This window comes from Orcinus orca, chromosome 14 (assembly GCF_937001465.1).
Source record: "Orcinus orca chromosome 14, mOrcOrc1.1, whole genome shotgun sequence".
Taxonomy (NCBI): domain Eukaryota; kingdom Metazoa; phylum Chordata; class Mammalia; order Artiodactyla; family Delphinidae; genus Orcinus; species Orcinus orca.
Window position 1 is genome coordinate 83501268 of NC_064572.1, and position 18914 is coordinate 83520181.

At 49.3% G+C, this 18914-nt stretch overlaps 1 protein-coding gene across 3 annotated transcripts in view; it reads right to left on the reverse strand.

The window, feature by feature from the left end:
- The window catches only part of CTBP2 (C-terminal binding protein 2), a 162108-nt gene that overhangs the window by 108741 nt on the left and 34453 nt on the right, over positions 1-18914 (reverse strand). For 2 of the 3 annotated variants that reach the window (XM_012531580.3, XM_033420785.2), the window contains exon 2: positions 5139-5242. The gene's annotated coding sequence lies outside the window, so the exon portion shown is untranslated. Of the gene's footprint in view, positions 1-5138; positions 5243-5982; positions 6155-18914 lie in introns of all 3 variants that reach the window. The other variant, XM_033420783.2, reaches the window with a different exon arrangement.

Sequence of the window (18914 nt, forward strand, 5' to 3'; positions counted from 1 at the left end):
ACACAGCCACACCCCTGGGGACAAGGGGCAGCCCATGGTCAGCCCCCCTTCCCACGGACCAAGTGCTTGAGGCAGGGATGGACCCCACCATGCACACGAGAACGTGAACTTCCCGGAAAGCTGAGGACCCCAGAAGTCATCACGACAAAGTCATCACTACAGAGGGATCCTGCATACTGGCAAAGCAAGTCACAGGACTGCGGTGTTTCAGCAGGGACCAAGGGAACCCTGAGCCTGGGGTTACGCCATCGGTGTCCAAGCCGCAGGTCTACTCATGGGCCCCGTGTGCTGGCATATGATCTCAGCGTCAAGTGCTTCGCTAATAAAACAGGGATCTTGGGGCTTCCCTGGTGGCACAGTGGTTGAGAGTCCGCCTGCCGATGCAGGGGACACGGGTTCGTGCCCTGGTCCGGGAAGATTCCACATGCCGCGGAGCGGCTGGGCCCGTGAGCCATGGCCTCTGAGCCTGGGCGTCCAGAGCCTGTGCTCTGCAACGGGAGAGGCCACAACAGTGAGAGGCCCGCATACCGCAAAAATAAAAATAAAAATAAAAATAAATAAAACAGGGATCTTAGCCAAGGTTATAGGATCTTGGGAAGAGAGGGCCACATACCTAGTGTGTCCGCGCGCAACGCTGTATGGCATGCTCAGTATTGACCCAAGCCCTGCTCCACCAGGAGAGAGGGCCGTGGCCCCGCTGCTCTCCTGTGGCCGCAAGGAGCCATCCCTCCCAGGCACAGACTTCCAGCAGGAACACAGCTTGGCAGAGACCCTCCCTGGCCGGGAACCCCAGGAAGTACAGGCAGGCTGGCTTGTTGCGGACACATGGATGACAGAGTTCCGGGCCTCCCTGGCCTCGCTGGTTGATTAGAACCAGTCCTGAGGGCTGGGAGGTGGGGACAGCACCAGCAGAGCAGTGACCCACCAGAAGGTAGGGGCCAGGGGCCTGACCCCCATGTGACCGGGACAAGGACAGACTTTGAAAACAGAACAAAGGGACTAGGTGGATGATCTCTCTGGCCTACCCAGGAGCCTTGCTGGGATCTGGAAATTCCCTGGAGGAAAGGACAAGGGCTGAATCAACACCTCCCAGAGAAGGGCTCCTACAGGAACTTGGATCTGCAGCTCATGAATAAAACACAAGCAAGAACCAAGACCCCAGAGCTCCAGCTGAGACCCCTCCTCCCCTCTCCGCAGACAGCAGGGCCCGAAGCTCCACCAGCATCTTCCCTGCCGCCCCCGTCTCGGCCTCCTGGCTGTTTCTCATCTAGAGAGTCCCCTGGAGATGAAAGGCCCAGCATATGTTGCTCTGGTTTGTGTTTTCCGATGTTGGCAGTTGTGCCTCTAGTCTAAAAACCGGAGCAGGATCACACGTCCCTAGTGCAGGCTGCATGGAAAGAGTGGACGGGTGACGGCCAGGGCAGGCCAAGAACTCCAGGGGACCCTGGAGGCCACAACACGAGGCCCAGCATGACCACAGCCAGCTCCCTCCAGTGCTCAAGCAGTGAGAGTCAGACTCACTGCAAGGTGTGGGCATTTATTTCTGGAGTAAAGCAATACTTTCCCTTCTGTTTCGCGGGGAAGAAAGCTGTGCTGGCAGAAACGGGGCAGAGGCCCTAATGGGGCCCACTGGCCCACTAAAGCCATACTCAGATCGGAGCGGCCTGGACCCCACAACAGACCTTGCGAGGCCCTCCCCTCTGAGTCACCAGCACCAGGGGAACCTCAGATCACCTTTCCCTGGGGCTCTGCGGGGCAGGTCAAGCTTCCACATCATCATTGCAATCTGTCAACATAAAGCAGCGCGCAAGCCTCTCTGGGTGCCGGCAGCCGGATACGCTGTCACGTCTTTGACAAACCGCAGCCACCGCTACGCCACCATCATTTTACAGAATAAGAGCTAAGGGCCGTGATTTGCATTTCCACTTAGCTGGAGACATTTGACAAAAAGCACTCATTTTTCCCTGACGCTTCTGTTAAAATTACAAGGTAACTTGGTACCGCCACAAATATTAATGCTTAATAACAAAATGGCACAAGGAAAAACAATGACCCATCTGAACCACTGGAGAACTAAGTCTGGTTCCAGAAGTCAGCGAACCACGGAGCACGTCGGGGTTTCACTGTAACAAGCGATGACGTACAGAATGGACAGTAAAAGCAGAACAAAATGCAACAGATCTACATGTCGCGTGTTGTCGTTCATTAGTGATGACCAAATGAGCCTCTTTGCACGGGGGGAGGAGGCTGACATGTCTGATTTGAAGTTATGAAAAGAAAAAAGCCACAACCAGACTATCAGGTCTAGAATAATAGAAATAGAATGCTTCTAAGTGAGGGCACGCACAAATATACTAAGAGGACAAAAACGACGCATAAATGGTTCCAGCACCACACAGGTTTGCCATTCCAAGACTGCGACTTTTCATGAATTTTGTGTCTTTTGTCTATTTCCTTCTCTTCTGCCTACATTAAAAAGGATTTGTCTAGGAGATCTCAACAGGTAAGCTACCAGGTTGAAATCAACATGTGGTCCCTTGCTCTGGCTGCAATTCAAGATACCCCTCTTGTGTTGCTAGGTATTGACTGCAGTTGGGGCTGAATGAGTAGCCATCCAACGAGTGGGGTACAATGGACTGGGCACAGTGACAAGCCACAGAGAAAAGAGCCAAGAACTAACACACGCTTCTGGGACACGCGAGAACCACACCCTGTGAGTGTACACAGGGGTGGTCAGGGACGAAGGTTAACCCACTGGCAGGGTGCCCAGTGCTGGGGAGCAGCCAGGCCATCGGGGTCACAGTCAATGTGGGTGAGGTCACAGACACCACGAGGCATCCTCCAGGCATGGTGGCCATGCTCTAATGAGGGCCAACGCCAACGTTACACCAAGCTTCTCAAGCTCTTCCAGAGTGCTATCAAAAACTGTTACCCCAAATTATGCCCAAAAACACATAAGTGCTGAGAACCACTGTACGAGGCCAATTGTGTGAGCGTGCTAGGTGCTAGGGAAAAATTTGCTATCAGGAATGGTGTTGCAATTTCATTCTGATATTGGATGCATTTATGCAATGTCAATGTTCCTCTCTCTGAGACAGAGATCACTGATAAACAGGATCCCGCAGTGGCTCAATTATTAGGTTGAGTCAAATGAAAATGCTGTTATGTAACCGTTTCTTGATATTTAAGAAGTCCATTTCATCCTTATACTGTGGATTTCCACATTCTTATCTTTCGAGAAGTAGTTTTCCAACCCCGTGGTGTCTACAAAACGTACCAAGCATCACTCTCAAGTCTTGGCACCCAGCCGAGACGCTCCCTCAGGTGAACCTCGGGTGACTTTCTGTGAAGGACTCGAGGATCGGGCACTGGCAGTGCTTGGACATGGAACTGGACAACCGTGGGGGTCTGACGGATTTCCATCACTGTGACCCACTGAAAACATCTTCAGTGCCGTTACCCAATCCTGGAATTAACACCCCACCAACCCCAGGTCCACAAAGAATGTGTACAACAACATCCCGGCCTGAGAACCCCGGGCAGATTCCAGCACGCAGGGTCTTTAAAAAAAGGTTTCTTTTAGAAGAATGAGTGAGAGCCAGAAAAGAAATAAATGTTGGCCTTAAAAGGCAAAGTTGAGTGTATACGGTTGAGAGTGGCCATCATGACTAATAGATACACCCATGTCCCACCCCCAAAAGAAGGTTCACTGATATTTCTAGTTTCTCATCGCCCCAGTACAAAGATTCTTAGAATTGTTCAAAGATTACGGAGTGTCTCTGATAAGTAACCTCTGTGAACTTCATGCTCTGCCGTGGCCTTTGGCTGGGCAGCCTTCTCAGATCACTCTTGGGAAAGGTTTCCGGGTTTCTACAAGGCGGAGGCTCGTGGGGACCACTCCAGTACAACTACTCATGTCACAAATAAGGCCTCCCAGAGGGACCCGCTGGGAAGTGGGCTCCGTGAGCCCAGGTCCGGAGCAGCAGCCCCGGTGTTGGCAACTGACCCTCGTCCATGGGAAAAGGCAGTGAGACCCTTCCCTGGGCCACACCCACTGGTTGGGTTGAGACTGAGGGTCAGTTCGGGCCCCCTGGCGATCACCGGCTAAAGCCGTGCCTAAGGCTGCATTTTAAGGCCAACATTTCTTTCTGTGTTATTATTTATTCCAGACCGTGTGTGCTGGAATCTGCCCAGGATTCTCAGGCAGGGAATCCTGTTGTACAAATTCCTTGTGGGTCTTTGACCTTTCTCCAAACCTGAGGGTCTGTCCTACTCAATACTGCAGGGAACAAGCCTGGGGGTTGACAGAAAGAACGGTGAGAAACGGCTCACACTCTTTTTTCTGGCTTTAAGATGACATTGTCAGCTCAAGGAGAAAACATTTTTTTCAACAGGATAAAAATCAATCATTTCTGAGAAGTTGCCACGTTGAGAGTCTAAGATCTAGGTTTTGTGGGAAATGGCTAAAGGCATGTTGAAATTAACTCAGGACCCCCAAAAGTCCTTGCTATGGACGGAAGACTGAACTCTGTTCATTGGTATTTTCTCAACCATACTCCAAATAAGCAGACAGTTGAAGGCTCTCCTCAGCCCACATCCCACATCCCTAATCCATTCCACCAGAAAAAAAACCATTCTATGTTCAAGACATCCTAGAGGTTGGCAAGTCTGAAAATCTTAGCTCATTAAAGATGTACCGTCCTCAGCAAGCTGCTGTCTCCCTAAAGACGTCCATCTACCATTTGCCCAAGCCACTCGGGGTGGCGTGGACGGTTTCCCCAATTCATTTTTATTCTTTGTAATTAATATGTCGAGAAGTCCTAACACGGCTCCATCCTGACTTGAGTTTCCTGGTGTAATTTCCATTGACTTATCTTTATAGCAGCAGCGGCAGCAGCAACAATCACTTTACACTGAACTATATTGCTTCAGAGTTAATTACATGTATTTTGCTTTTGATAAATGAAAATACCAGATGCAATTAATTGAAAGACAATCAATATGATCCCACTATTAGATGTCCCGATGAAACATCCTGAGGCTGCCAGCGATCCAGTCATCAACAAACTGCAAACACATTCCAAAGGGGATTTTGAAAAACCTGAACTTTTACCTGGAGATATTTTACAATAACTCACCAATATAAATGTGTCCGCAAACTCTATAGTTCACACGATGGGCTCTCCGTCTGTTTAAGAGAATCCAGCTTCATCGGTTCAAAACCATTTAAGGCGATGAAACCCTGAAAGCAAAATGAATTGGATCGGTGAAGTTGAAGCAGTGATTTCTTCCTTGTTTACATCTAGCCATCCTTTAATTGCATTTTTCCAATGCCTTCGATTCTAAGCTACCAGAGGCTATTAAATGGTTTCATTAAAGATACTATTTGTCTTGCTTTAGTCACACACCAGATCAAATTAAACAGTAGAGCGCCGGGACAAATGAACTCTTTCCATCTATTTTGACACGAAGCCAAGTGTGCAACACCAGAAGGTGATATTGTGTCATCGCCGTGAAAATGTCATTCAACTTCTTTGCATCTCCAAGTGGCAAGCAAAGGGACAAAACAATCATATTATCTTCCAGCAAAAAAGTCTTACCAACTGTTTGAGAAATATGGAATTCAGAAGCCCACGGTTTATAAGTGCTATTAGCATAAATGCTGACAACTGTTAATCCACTGTAACTGATGAACGGTTGCAGTTGTCATTAAGAGAAGGCACTTTAACTTACTACTGAAATTGACTACTCAGTTAAGAATTCAATCCTAATGTTCGATAAAATTGCACTTTCTTGGCAAAGGCAATATGAAATGAGGTGATGCATTACACAGCACTCGCATTTATTTTACTATACATGGAATGAAGAGGAGATATATGGGACCATCCACATTATCTGAACCACTTCCTGTGCACACAAAGCAGTAAGAGGGGGCGGGTGGGGAAGTTACTCCTCCCCGGGGCTGACAGAAAAGGCAAACACCTGGGCAGGAGGCGTGTCCAGGTGTCTTTTCTGTGCCTTTCCCACGAAGGACAGATGCAATTTCAATATTGGAGCTGCTATGGCACCGGGGCGTCTGTGTTTTAAGGTCGTCCTTTCTCAAGTCCCGTGAGGATGAACTGCTGCAGCCATCCCTGACCATCTCCAAGCTCACCTTACAATCAGTCAGGATACAAATAGTTGATTAATATTTTTTTTTAATGTATGAAATTACCGTAACCAGTTTCCCAGCTGCACTCTACTTTTCAAACCATTCAAAAGAAAACCATACTCCTGTGTTCTCTCTAATGTAAGGAAGGGTCCAAGTCCTGACACCAGCCAGCTCCTACTTCGCTATTACAAGAGTTCACAGCAGGAACAGGGTGGTCCCCATGGTCAGGGTTACCATAATACCCAAGGTCAAGAAGTGATTCACTCCCACTGTGCCTCCACACCACCTTACACCCCAAACTTTCCAATTCAAGGGAGATGGGTGTGGAGAACAGAGACATCCCAGCCTCTGAAATGCTAGGAAGGAGGGACGGGCGTGGGCTCTCAGTAGTTCCAAGCCTCTAATGACACAGTAGTTTCATGTTGACTAAGCATCTATTATTGCCAAGGAACCAGGCTTTGGAGGCAGCGAGAGCTTGCCTAGCAAACTCTCGTCCACCCTTCAAAACCCATACCCTAGACATCTGTGACACCTTCACTCCTGACTGCCAGGCTGTGACATACTCTACCCATCGCCAAGTCTCTAAATGTTTAAATGCCTTGATCACGCATTATTCATCTCCAAAGTCTTCCACGTCTGGGATACAGTAGGAAATCAAATATTTAACTAACTGCATATATAACTGCATATATATATATATATATATATATATACCTGTCTGTAACATTCTTTTCAACTAAGGTCTGAAGACAACGGCAACATGTTAACACCTACCTAATCTTACTGGTGGGCACAGGTTCTTTCCTTGAGATACTTCATAGTCAAAGTAATTAAACAAGGAACAGACAACTCGGACGGTGACGTTTCACGGAATTTTAAGCCAAAAATTCAGAAGAGCCTGCAGACTGCCCGAGCGAACGGTGATGGCTTATTTAGTGGATTAAGAATGTTAAAAAGCTTGGAAGACTGTCAGAATCTTTAAAGCAAGTGCCCATTGTTACGCGAAGGTGGAAAGAAGTACTTAAAAAGAATGCAGCTACAGAAAGGCTAAAAAGGCTAAAAATTCAAAAACACTTGTTTCCATAGATACTTGATGACAGTGCAACAGGGAGTAGTGCCCCGCAGATGTGCCAGGGGAAATGTTCTTGGCAGGATTCCTCCAAGAACTTCTAGGAGTATACAAGACACAGAAACGACTTAGCTAATTAAAATCACCACCGCTCCTCCACGAGCAGCCCCAGGAAGCTAAGCAGGCTCTTCCACCAAGCGACTCGGCCTCGGCCAGTAAATGCCAGGCAGCTCCAAGTTCACTCGCTGCTTCTGGCCGAGGAAAAGGGCATCTATTTTTGGCCCGTATGATCAACCTCGGTGAATCTACTAAACGTCACTTGGCAAATGTGTTCCACCCATAGTTGATGACGATGAGGGGGTGTGCGTGTGGGTGCGTGCGTGCGTGCGCACACACACACACACACACACACACACACACACACACACACACACACACACACACACACACACACACACACACACACACACACACACACACACACACACACACACACACACGGAACAGCAGTACCCAGAGCCTGGTGGAGTCCAAGCCAGGGCTGGGGCTTTCATATAGGAAACTTATAAATTCACGACACATCGCCTAGAAGGGTCCCTACCACCTGGATTTTTAGTTTCTTCTTACATCGAGTCGGGCATATGAAAATTACCTTGTAGGTCTACAGTTAATAAGTCTACTTTTCTGAAACTGAATGAGATGCGCTCTAAAAAGGTCTGGAAGGACGGGTCCTGAGAGACTCTGCCCCGGCTCATTCCAGGAGGACCGGTCTGGCCCCCACTTGAATTTCGCCCTCTTTCAGAACGGCTCCTGCGCTCTGCATCATCCAAACTCCAGAGAGAGAAGAGGGGCACACAGGCTCAGCGTGGGCGCCCCGGCATTCCCCCTCAGCCTGCGACAGGCAGCGCCAAGTGCCCACCTACTTGCACTTACTCTGCATGAACTTATTCCTAACGTCTCTAACGCTTTGATGTGTCAGCTCCTGTTACCACTCGGGGCCTGCCTGAGCCCCACTTGGATTCTTTGCTCTGCCTGACTCGTATTTGAGTCATCTAGGCTTTAAGATGCCCATCCTCTGTCCTGCTAGGGCAGGTGGGGGCCCCTTCACCCACTGCTTCCTCCCCTCCCGGATGGCCAGTGAGCAAAAGTGAGGCCTGGCTTGGACATGTATTAGCCGGAGAGAGATCCTCATGTGGTAACTGGACAGAAGCAGGAGGCCCAGGCTTGAGGACAGCACTGGCCTTATCTGGAACCTGTCCTCCTTCACGCCGGGCTCATCTCAGATCCAGGGGGCCCCATGCACGCTTACTACTTAAACAGAGAACCAGAAAGTAGTCTGCAGAATCATCCCTTGGCCCCCACAGATTCACTGCAATAGAGGGGCTAGTGGGAGAGGACAAAGGAGAGAGCACGGAGTTAACAGGACACTGCAGAGAAGCGGCCCAGGCTCCACGGGTCAAGGTGACCAACGCCCTGGGACTCGGTCTTGTCTGAGACAGAGAAGGCAGCATCTGCCTCACAGGTGATCAGGTCCTTTCACAGTGGTAATGCCCGGGGAGCTCGGCGCTCGGCCTGTGCACAGCCAGTACTCAGTAAATCCAGTCCTCAGCAGGCTTGGCACGCGGCTCCAGGACACGGGACAAGCTTGTCATCATCAGCGTCTGCTAAGAACCAAACCAATCTCTGCTCACATCACGAGGTAAATGGTTCCTGTTTGGCCTAAGAGTCCAATACTCCTCACCACGTCTCTGAGGGACCTACACGCTCCCCGCCCCGGGGGGCCTCGCCCTCCCCTTGGTGACAGTCCTGCGGGCATGGCTGTGCTCAGAAAAGGAACAAAGGACCGGGGGAAGAAGCATCCAGAAACCCCGGCCTTCTCTCTCATCCATGTTCTCTTGGCTCGGACGCTGCTGGCTGGCCCTCTCAAGAGGGCGCCTGTTGTTATCGAATGTAAGACTGAGCCCTGCTGAAGTGATGATGTATCGCCTTCCAGGAAATGCTGGTCCGCCCACAGCTGCAGGGCCCACAGCTACCTCGGGGCAACCTGCTGCCCACCAGTGCCTCCGGGCAGAAGGAGCCACTTGCCCATGGGCTGCTGCAAGAGGGACCCACAGACGCGGAACCTGAGCCCCAGCTCAAGGGAGCCGTGGTGACCTGAAGATCCACGTGCAAGCCCTGTGTCAGCCTATTCGCCCCTCCTGCTGCACACGCTAGCCACGCAGCACCATTTCAGGGTGTCCATCTGTGTAAAAGGGGAGTGACCCTCCACGGCAGAATCACGATGAGGATGTGAGGACATGGGACGCGGGTGCCAGGGGCTTGCCCACGTGTCCACAGCAGGGCCTCACAACTATCTCAAGTTCAAGGGTGGCAGGCGGGGAAAAGTCCCGAGTAGATGTGGAACCCAGAAATCCACAGAGAAACCAAATGTCCGCCCCCCTAAAACCGACCTGCCCCTATCAGCAAGAAAGAAGTCCTTCTGGCCAAAGCGGGACGTGCCCAGACAGCGGTGCCAGAAGCCAAGTCAAGGCCGGGGGCCGCGGCTCCTGGGATACATTCCACGGGACCCCTGAGCAGCCCGGGCCCCTCCCCACCCGCTCCAGCTCCCGGCTCACACCTGACCACCCTCAGCAGGTCTGCCACACATCCAGGGATGCAGAAGGACCCACAAAGGGATGGCTTCCGGCTGCCCTCAGCTGACTAGGCAGGGTAACCAGAGCTGCATGCTTGGGGGGCTGCTGGGGGCACAGACAGGCATCTCTGAGCAACATGGGGAGTGGGAGGGGCCTGCAGCTGCTAGGATGTGGCCTCTCCCCACACTCAGAACTCGGGGCCACACGTGTGTGATCTGCCCCTAACCAGGACCTCAGGCTGACACAGTGAAGGCACAAGCCCAAGTCACCTGGGAAGGGCCCCCCCTCCCTCCCCACGTGTATTTATGCGCCTGCCCAGCCTCTCAGTATTAACGCACCCCCAGAAAGGCCTAGCCCATCAGGCACGAAGCAGTGTGGAATTCTGGTGTGCTTGTCACACTGGGAAAACCAAGGAAAAGACTACATCCTCTGAAGAGGGAAACGCTGGACGAGACGGAATTAACACGGTGTGACCTGACATACTTTCCCCTTAGCTCAGCTGCATCATTCCTTCCCAGGATCCAATTCCACGTACTACTGCCTAATAGTGAATAAACCATATGAATTAGCTTGGAAACAATTTTCCTTTATTGAGGCAGGAGGACCCTGAAAGCTAATTCTTTCCATGTCCCTATACAGCCACACTGGTGTCAAGACACCTAAGGTCAAATCAACACTTCATTATTACTGCCCACCCCACCATGTGCAAGAGTTTCAACTTCAATAAGAAAAATGCCCTCTGGGCACAAACTTTACATACAGTCTTTGTAGAGAGAATGTTTATGGAAATTTTGTAATATTAAATATGTTCAGCTGCATTTAAGTTTTAAGAACATGAAAGGGCCCAACAGCCAAGATTTCAGAACTCTTGTCTTCAAATATAAGGAGAGGCAGTGGAAAACTGTAAGGGAAGTCTTGGAACTCTGCCACTTTCTTAAGGAAAACAAAATAGGATATTTTCTCAGTGTTGTCTCAGGTGTAGTCAATTAACGTGTCCGTTCCTCTGCTGCCTTTCAGCTTTTGCACCCACCCTACAGAGCCGGCAGATTTGAGCCCAGCTAGGTGACCAGGAACTGCCTAGCCTCGCAGCATTAGCTGGGCTTCAATCCTCTGGGGAAAGGCTCTGTTCTCAGTGGCTCCAGCAATGGAGAAATAAACAAGGGCGTGAGGCTGTCAGACTGGCGGGGCAGGGGGGAATTGGAAACAACTGGAGAAATGGACACGGAAAGCAAATCGATAAACGGGTGCTGCAAATTCGGCACAACAGGAGCCAAGTTTTGAAAGAAAAAGAGAGTGGTTCAGTGAGCAGCAACCACACACACAACGACGTCATCCTGTGAATTCAAGCCGCGTTCCCACACCCCAAACTGCCCAGCTGGCCCCGAACGTGCAGGCAGCGGGTCTGGGCAGTCTGACTGCCGGTTCCCAGAAGCCTGGCTGGGCCCCCACGAGTCTGTCCCAATGTCAGACAAGCTGGGAAGCCGCCCTGTTAACTTTGAAGTGCCCAGAGGAGTGGGGGAGTCCTCGCTGGGGGAGGACCCTCTTCCAATCAGCCTGGCTCAAAGGGAAGCCTGGCCCCTGAGGTCTCAGCCCAATGTATCAGGCAGCGGAGGTGTAAACCCACAAGTCAAATCAGAGACACGTGTAGGTGGCCTTTTGTGGTTTCAAATAGTAACTGAACAAGAAAGCTATCAGCCCAGGCACACGCGCCTCTAGGAGAGGTTCCGGACCCTGCTGGGAGTGGAAGAGAGATGATGTGGCCCAAGAACAGAGCCCAGCTAGTAGCAACCACGAACCAGTAGGGCATCTTGAAATGAATGCCCTGGCCTCGGTTTTCTCCCAGGTAGAGAGGAGGGCGCAGAAGAGGTGCTGAGTTCCTTCTCTTTTTTAGACTTTTTTTTTTTTTTGATGTGGACCATTTTCAAAGTCTCTATTGAATTTGCTACAATATTGCCTCTGCTTTACGCCTTGGTTTTTTGGCCCTGAGGCATGGAGGATACTAGCTCCCAGACCAGGGATCAAACCTGCATTGGAAGGCGAAATCCCAGGGAAGTCCCCCGAATTCCTTTTCATTAGGCACCCCATTGACACTCTGACTGACAAGGGGCACAGGGTCAGACAGTAAGCAGAGGGTCTCTCGATGCTCAGCACAGCAACATAAAACTTATTAAGCTGACAATCTGTAACATAAAATCCAGGGATGACAAGAGCAAAATGTTGAAGAGTTGGTGAAACAAACAGCCCCCCACGCTTCAGTGGGAGTGTGAAAGGGCACCTTTTCTGAAAAGTTAGATTTCACCCCCCCCAACCCCATTCTACCCCTAGGGAGTAATTAGAGGAGGAGTAAAGATTCACATAAAAATAAACCATCTAAGAGGCTTCCCTGAAACAGAAAATAGTTGGATAACTATCTTTCCTGATAACACTATAGAGAAAAACAAATAGCTATCATGTTATACCTACATACATTATGATACCTGTATCTCAACAAATTATTTAGTTTTAAAAATTCAAAAATATTTCACAACTTAGGAAAAACATTTACAGGTTAAATGGAAAAACAAATATAAGACTCCAAATGGTATACGTAAATTTTTAAATATTCTTTAAACGGTGAATGTCATTTGCTAGTGTATGCATACCATGCAGGAGACAGAAAAAACACCCAAGTTGTTAAAAGAAGTTATTTCTCCATATGCTAAGGTGATTTTCAAAATATAAGTCTTTCAGATCATAAAAATTGTACGTTAATCTTCATATTTTCCTCTATTTCTCCATTTTCTGCAAAGAGCAGATTTCCTACAGTCTGGAAAACGTACAGTGAATTTATGTGGGCTTCTACATCAGGAGAGGGAGCTGAAGCTGGGGATGCAGAGACAGCTGCTGCCTTGGTTCCGGGCCATAGCATCACTGCAGAGTGGCTCTATTTAGGATCTGAGTCTTTAAGTAATAGCTGCACTGCCAAGGTGGGTTTAAAAGGAAGAAAGGTATATCCCCTCCAACCTCATGCAAATTTAATCTAGAAACAGGGTGTCCCTCTTAGGAATGCCAATGCATAGATCTGAATTCCAGTGGCCAAGCAACCTGGGAGAATCCCTGAGGGGCAGCGGTGAGGGCACCCATGCAGTGGGGATCCCTTGGCTCCCCCAGGGCCTGCAGGAGAGGACAGACACTGCAGCAAGGCAGACTTAGCAGGCTCCAGCCAGAAGAATGAGTAGAGAGAAGCAGAAAATATATATATATGTGTGTGTGTGTGTGTGTGTGTGTGTACATATATATATATATATGACTTGAGAATCAAACGGCCGAGTCCGCAAGCCCTGAAAAATTACTCACAAGAAGAGTGACCGGATTTAGATACCAACGCTAAGGATCAATGGACTAAATGCAGAATATTGAGCAGGGAGGAAGCTGGGGAAAGTTAATTCAGCTGAGTAACAGCCCCACCAGCCCTAGCTCTCCGTAACTGTACCTCCATCCCCACCCCTTTATGTGTGTAGAAGGCATTGCATCGGCTGCTTCCTCAGGTTTGTCACTGGTTTAGCTGGTCAGCTCCACGTGGGCAGGGACAGGATATGATTTTTATCTTAGAGAACTTGGAGACCAAACAATAGTGAAGAGCATTAGAATGAGACCACAAGTGGCGCTAGAAAAGCTCCCTCACCTCTGGCTGGGGAGGCTGAGCCCAGGATGTGACCATTCTCCCCTCGAATGTGGGGTTGCACGTGGTGCCGCAGGTAAAGAGCTCAGCACTAAGGCACTCAAATGTTTAACAGATACTTGTTAACAATCCTATTGTTTAACAAACGCTTTCCTAACAAGACCAGGGGAATTCAAGAACCCAGAGTCCTGGGAAGAAAAAAAAGGCCTAGAGGAAATTAGGTTCAGTTTTATTTCAAACCAAATTTACTCAAACCCGAACCTACAGGTTCAGGGGAGGTTTAAGTTTAAAGTGAAGGGCATCACTGCCATCAAATGGACCAGCTGCTGTACGTGCAACCAAAGGAATGACTTGACTTTTGAAAATCCACTTACAGCGCTAGGCACGTCACAGAGAACAATACACAGAGAACCTCTGCAAACACAAATGTGAGTGAAGACCCCAAAGATGTAATGGAAAGTAAACTCATGGGTCCAAAATATTTTTCCCCTTAGAGGCAACAAATTCTAGTCTTAAGAATAAATCCCAGAGCCAGATGGGACCTCAGAGAGCATCACATCCACAAATGGGGAACCTCCCCCACAAACAGCCTGATACCCACATCAGGATAGCCCCTTCACCTCCGACCAGAGTTCAGACCACCAGGATGTGATGGTCCCTGACACACATGCTGCCCCCTTGTACCCAGAGGAATCCAGGACAAGAAGAGAAAAGCCAAAGGCCAGACCTGCCTACAGCCCATCCCAGCTGCACGAGCCCATCCTGAGCTCCGGGTGGAGTTTTCAGGGCTTAACAGGCTTGATCTAGAAAAAAAGAACCGCAGAGTTTCTGAAGAAAACGCAAATACTACCTACTGATGCATATGTTATCAAGTAAATAACACTGGGAATCCTGAACTAACTTCCTCGCTGCCTAATTACTCAGTTGCATTTCATTAACTTTGAAAGTACAGACAACCTTTTAGCACAGGTGTTCATGGGAGTAATACTTCATAAATGCTGTCCTCACTGATACGATGCATGTGTAAATACACACGCATATATGTTTAAAACACAGTGCAAATAAATGTGCTTTCTGAAGGAGCAACGGCTCAAAATTCTCACTGTGAAATTAGATTCTCGGGGTATGTCATTTTAACAGTTCTCATAAAGGCAGGCCAAAGCCACCTAGGTGCCTAGGGCTTCCTCCAAAGAAATCACGCTCACACAGCCTTTTACTTCCCTGTGCACCAGCCCAGAACCCCGTGTTATTGTTATGAGTGCTAATAAAACATCAAAATCCAATAACCTTTATCCCAAGTTTTGTTTCAATCCATGCGCACTGTGCAAAAACACACAACACAGATGAACAAAGCTCAAAAGGTGAAGGGGGGGCTCTTCTGCTGGTTTCCCAAAGCAGCCAAGCCATCAGGGCACAAGCTTCTTCAAACATCACCCCATGGACGTCTGCTGAGAACCAGGGCAGGCTGGCAGAGGCCGGAGACGCCTTGTTCCTCCCGACATGGAGAAAGAGTCCATGTGAAGGAAGAGTTGTTTTGCAACTCCCATGTCTCCATGATGGGTTTCCTCTTACCCAGTGCTCCAGTCAGTCTAAGACTGAATCAAAAATCTTTGGGGTGGGGACTTCGCTGGTGGAGCAGTGGTTAAGAATCCTCCTGCCAATGCAGGGAAGATGGGTTCAAGCCCTGGTCCAGGAAGATCCCACATGCCACGGAGCAACTAAGTCCGTGTGCCACAACTACTGAGCCTGTGCTCTAGAGCCTGCGAGCCACAACTACTGCGCCCACAAGCCACAACTGCTGAAGCCGGCGCGCCCAGAGCCCATGCTCCGCAACAAGAGAAGCCACCGCAATGAGAAGCCCGCGCACCGCAACCAAGAGTAGCCCCTGCTCGCTGCAACTAGAGAAAGCTCGCGCGCAGCAACGAACATCCAATGCAGCCAAAAAAAAAAAAATCTCTGGGGTGGAATATTCCTCATCAATAAAAGGGAACAGACCAGTGATACAACAACCTGAATGAATTTCAAAGGGAACTGTGCTGAGTGAAAACACTCCATCCCAAAAGGCTACCTACTATTTGATTCCATTTCTGTAACATTCTTAAGGGACAAAATTACAGAGATGGAGAACAGACTAGTGGTTGTCAGGGTTTACAGACAGGGAAGGAGCCAGGACACTCCAATTCTAGAATTTTCTGAGTAAGCTGGGTCTTGGAAGTCAGCCAGCCCCGTTTACCACCATGTATGTTGGCCATGAACTGTCTGGGCCACCTAAAGTGGGTGTGGCCATAAAAGGGGAACGGTGGGGTGGGGGGATCCTTGGGGTAATGAAACTTGTGTGTCTTGCCTGTGGTGGGGCACGCTGGAATCCACACAAACAACACCACTGCACAGGAGGGAACACACCCAAATGAATGTGTGTAACACTGGGGAAATCTGAATAGTACCTGTGGACTGTATCAGTATCAACTTCCTGGTTATGCTACTGTCACTATCATTTTGCAAGCTGTTACCAATTGGGGATAAAGGAGGTAAAGGGTCTTATTTCTCTTACAACCACAAGTTTAATTACAAAAATAACACGTAGCTTTGTCCTGTTTTTTTTTTTCTTTTGGTCTGTCTGTTGAGTTTGGTGCATGTTGACCAATAAATAGGGCAACTCCTCTCTTTGGTGGACTGTTGTTTACCAGGAGCCTAGCCCGCTGACAGGATTCACACTCTGAACTGGGATCAGCTTCCTCCGGCTGCCAGGGCACACGGCTCCTGAACCCCTGACCTTCTCTGTTGGAGCTGGCAAAGATGCTTGCTACGTAAGTTCTTTCCTGGGAACAGGCACAACTGACTGGTTTCTCTCGCCCAGCTGCTGCCAGACGCCCAGAGCTTCCCAGGTCACATGTGATAGAACAGCCCTGGAGAGGACAAGAGAAAACCAGCCTCCGGGGCTGGTCTGTATAGGCGAGTGGGCACACTGCTGGGGAACCCAGGACTCCCTGATCCCGCATGGCTAAATCGAAACCCCAGGCAGCAGGCTGGAACAGGCCAAGACCGTCCCTGGCTGACACACACAGCTGTACACTGGGCTGGCCACCTTCCAACACCCAGCTCACTCAGAGAAAGTTCTGGAGCTGGAGTGTCCTAGCAGATTACCAGAGCCAGCGAGCCACCTGTCTGAGAGAACCCACAGCTACATGCCTGCTTTTCCAGCAGCCTGGGGACCTTGTGGCTGCCCTCGAACTCCACATCAGCCTTTTGTGATAAAACTCAATCACACTGTATCAACCTCAAGGTCTTTTGTGGCGTTGTGTGTCTGTCCTCCAAGATCCCCTGGTGCCTCCCTTTTAAGGAGCGCTGGCACAGTCAGTCCTAACACTCCCCGCCACCTCCCTGCTGATTCAAAGAATCCAGGAGGAGAAAATTACAGGAGGAGCATCTTTGCTGTTTTTGCCTTTATTGTCTTCAGGGTCACACTTCTTTCCATCCATTCAACAGGAGTTTATCCTTAATGTCTCCCACTGACAATAACGAAAGTACCTCCCTCTCCCCAGAATGCGCCATTAGGTCCAAGTGCACAGATGAAGAATATTTCAATCACAATACTGTTTTTTTCAGATTCCATAAACCCTTAAATAGCCATTTACTCAACTAGCTGAGCGCTTTCAGACACTGCCCGGCTTCAAAGCTGATAAAGAAATAACCAGCGACTCTTCCACGGGAATGAAAATTACATTCTACATAAATTAAATATATAATTTGATTAAACATGTTTATGTCTTTGCGATGACATTTAAAATAGAAGTAATCATTTTCTTTCTTAAAAGAAAAACTCTTTCAAATATAATTCGAAGCTGTCAAACCTGTCTCCTGCTACAGATCTGTTAAATGTCACGTACCTTCAAAGGGGGGCGGCGGCTTCCTTTTAAATATGCAGTTCCAAACAGTGCGTTCTGCATCAAGCATGTATTAAAATACACCGCTGGCATTTATCCTGATTAAGTAGAACCTTCTTCCCTTGCTCCTGACGGATCTGCTCGGGGTGGGGGGTGGGGGGGAAGCAGCACCCAGCCCGTCTCTTCCCCATACAACTCCAGAGGGGCTAACGCCTGCACGCTGGCTGCCAGGCACCGGGCTGCCGGGCCCAACACCAAGTCACACCCCTGAACGCCTGAAGGGGGCAAAGGTACCCTCTTATGAGCCCTACGGTTTCCCTCCCAGATATCTCGTTGAACTCTTTGTAACCCAATTTTGGCCCAACTGTAAGACAGCGTTAATCAGATGCAAAGAAAACTCCGAACTCATTCTCCTAAGTCAATGACCTACATATTCAATTGCTTCTTCTCCAACTCAGTAGCAAACACCATGCTATATTTAAACACAGAGCACAGATATATCTTTCTTCTGAAATGCTTAGAGATACAGAATAGGCGTACACTCTAGCCCTCCTTCTCAACTTAAGGAATGCAAACCTTGTCAGCATCAACTTTCTGGGGAACTTAAGAGAACGGTATGGTCCGTGTCTCCACTGTTTTCCTAAGAAGGTACCAAGGGTCATTTTTGAAAAAAGTAAAGGTAAGCAGCATCTTCACTGCAACGCAAGCGAGTGACGCCTGCCTCCCCGGCCCCTGGCAAAAAGCAAGTGCTCACAAAGAAAACAGACCAAAGGACTTAAAGTCAGTCAAGGGTGGGTAACAAGCATGTCGCATACCAAGTGTCCAAAGGAGACGCAAACGTTCCGGGACCAACACCAAATAATCTTGGATCCAGCAGAGGAGACAGACAGCAAAAGGAACAGAGCTCTCAGAGTCGAAGACCGGGGGAGGGGGACTTTTCACTGCCAATCTCTTTGTATCTAACTCAAATTTGATGAAATGTGGGCAAGTCAGCCCCCCCACCCCACCCTGCCCCCAACCACTGATGGAGGAGGATCCTAAGAACATCTGAAGAAGCATCAAGGCGGAGGCTGGAAAGACCAAACAGAAGACGCCCAACCAGCCCAACTCTGCACCAGCTGCCTTCCTTCCGGGAAAGGGAAGCTGCCCTTGGAGGAAGGAAGGTACGGAGAGGCCAGGCCCATGCCTGCACAACTCGGGGGAGCCTTGTAGACAGACTTCCAGTGCAGTGGGCAGCCTGGGAGAGGACCAGCGTGGGTGGGATACACTTCACAACCAAAGCCCAGATCCAAGCCGGAGCTGGGAAACTTCAGCTGCAGACACCTTCCTGCCTCGTCCTACCGTGTGACCTTAGGCAAGTCACTTTGCCCCTGGGAAACCAACTTCTCAAGGGGACAGGAGAGGAATGCTACCCAGACACCATGATTCTGTAACTCAAGCTCTAATTCCATTTAAAACAGGCACTCATGAGACTTGGAGCCAATTTTCTAGTCACTGGGGCTTGAAAGAAAACGAG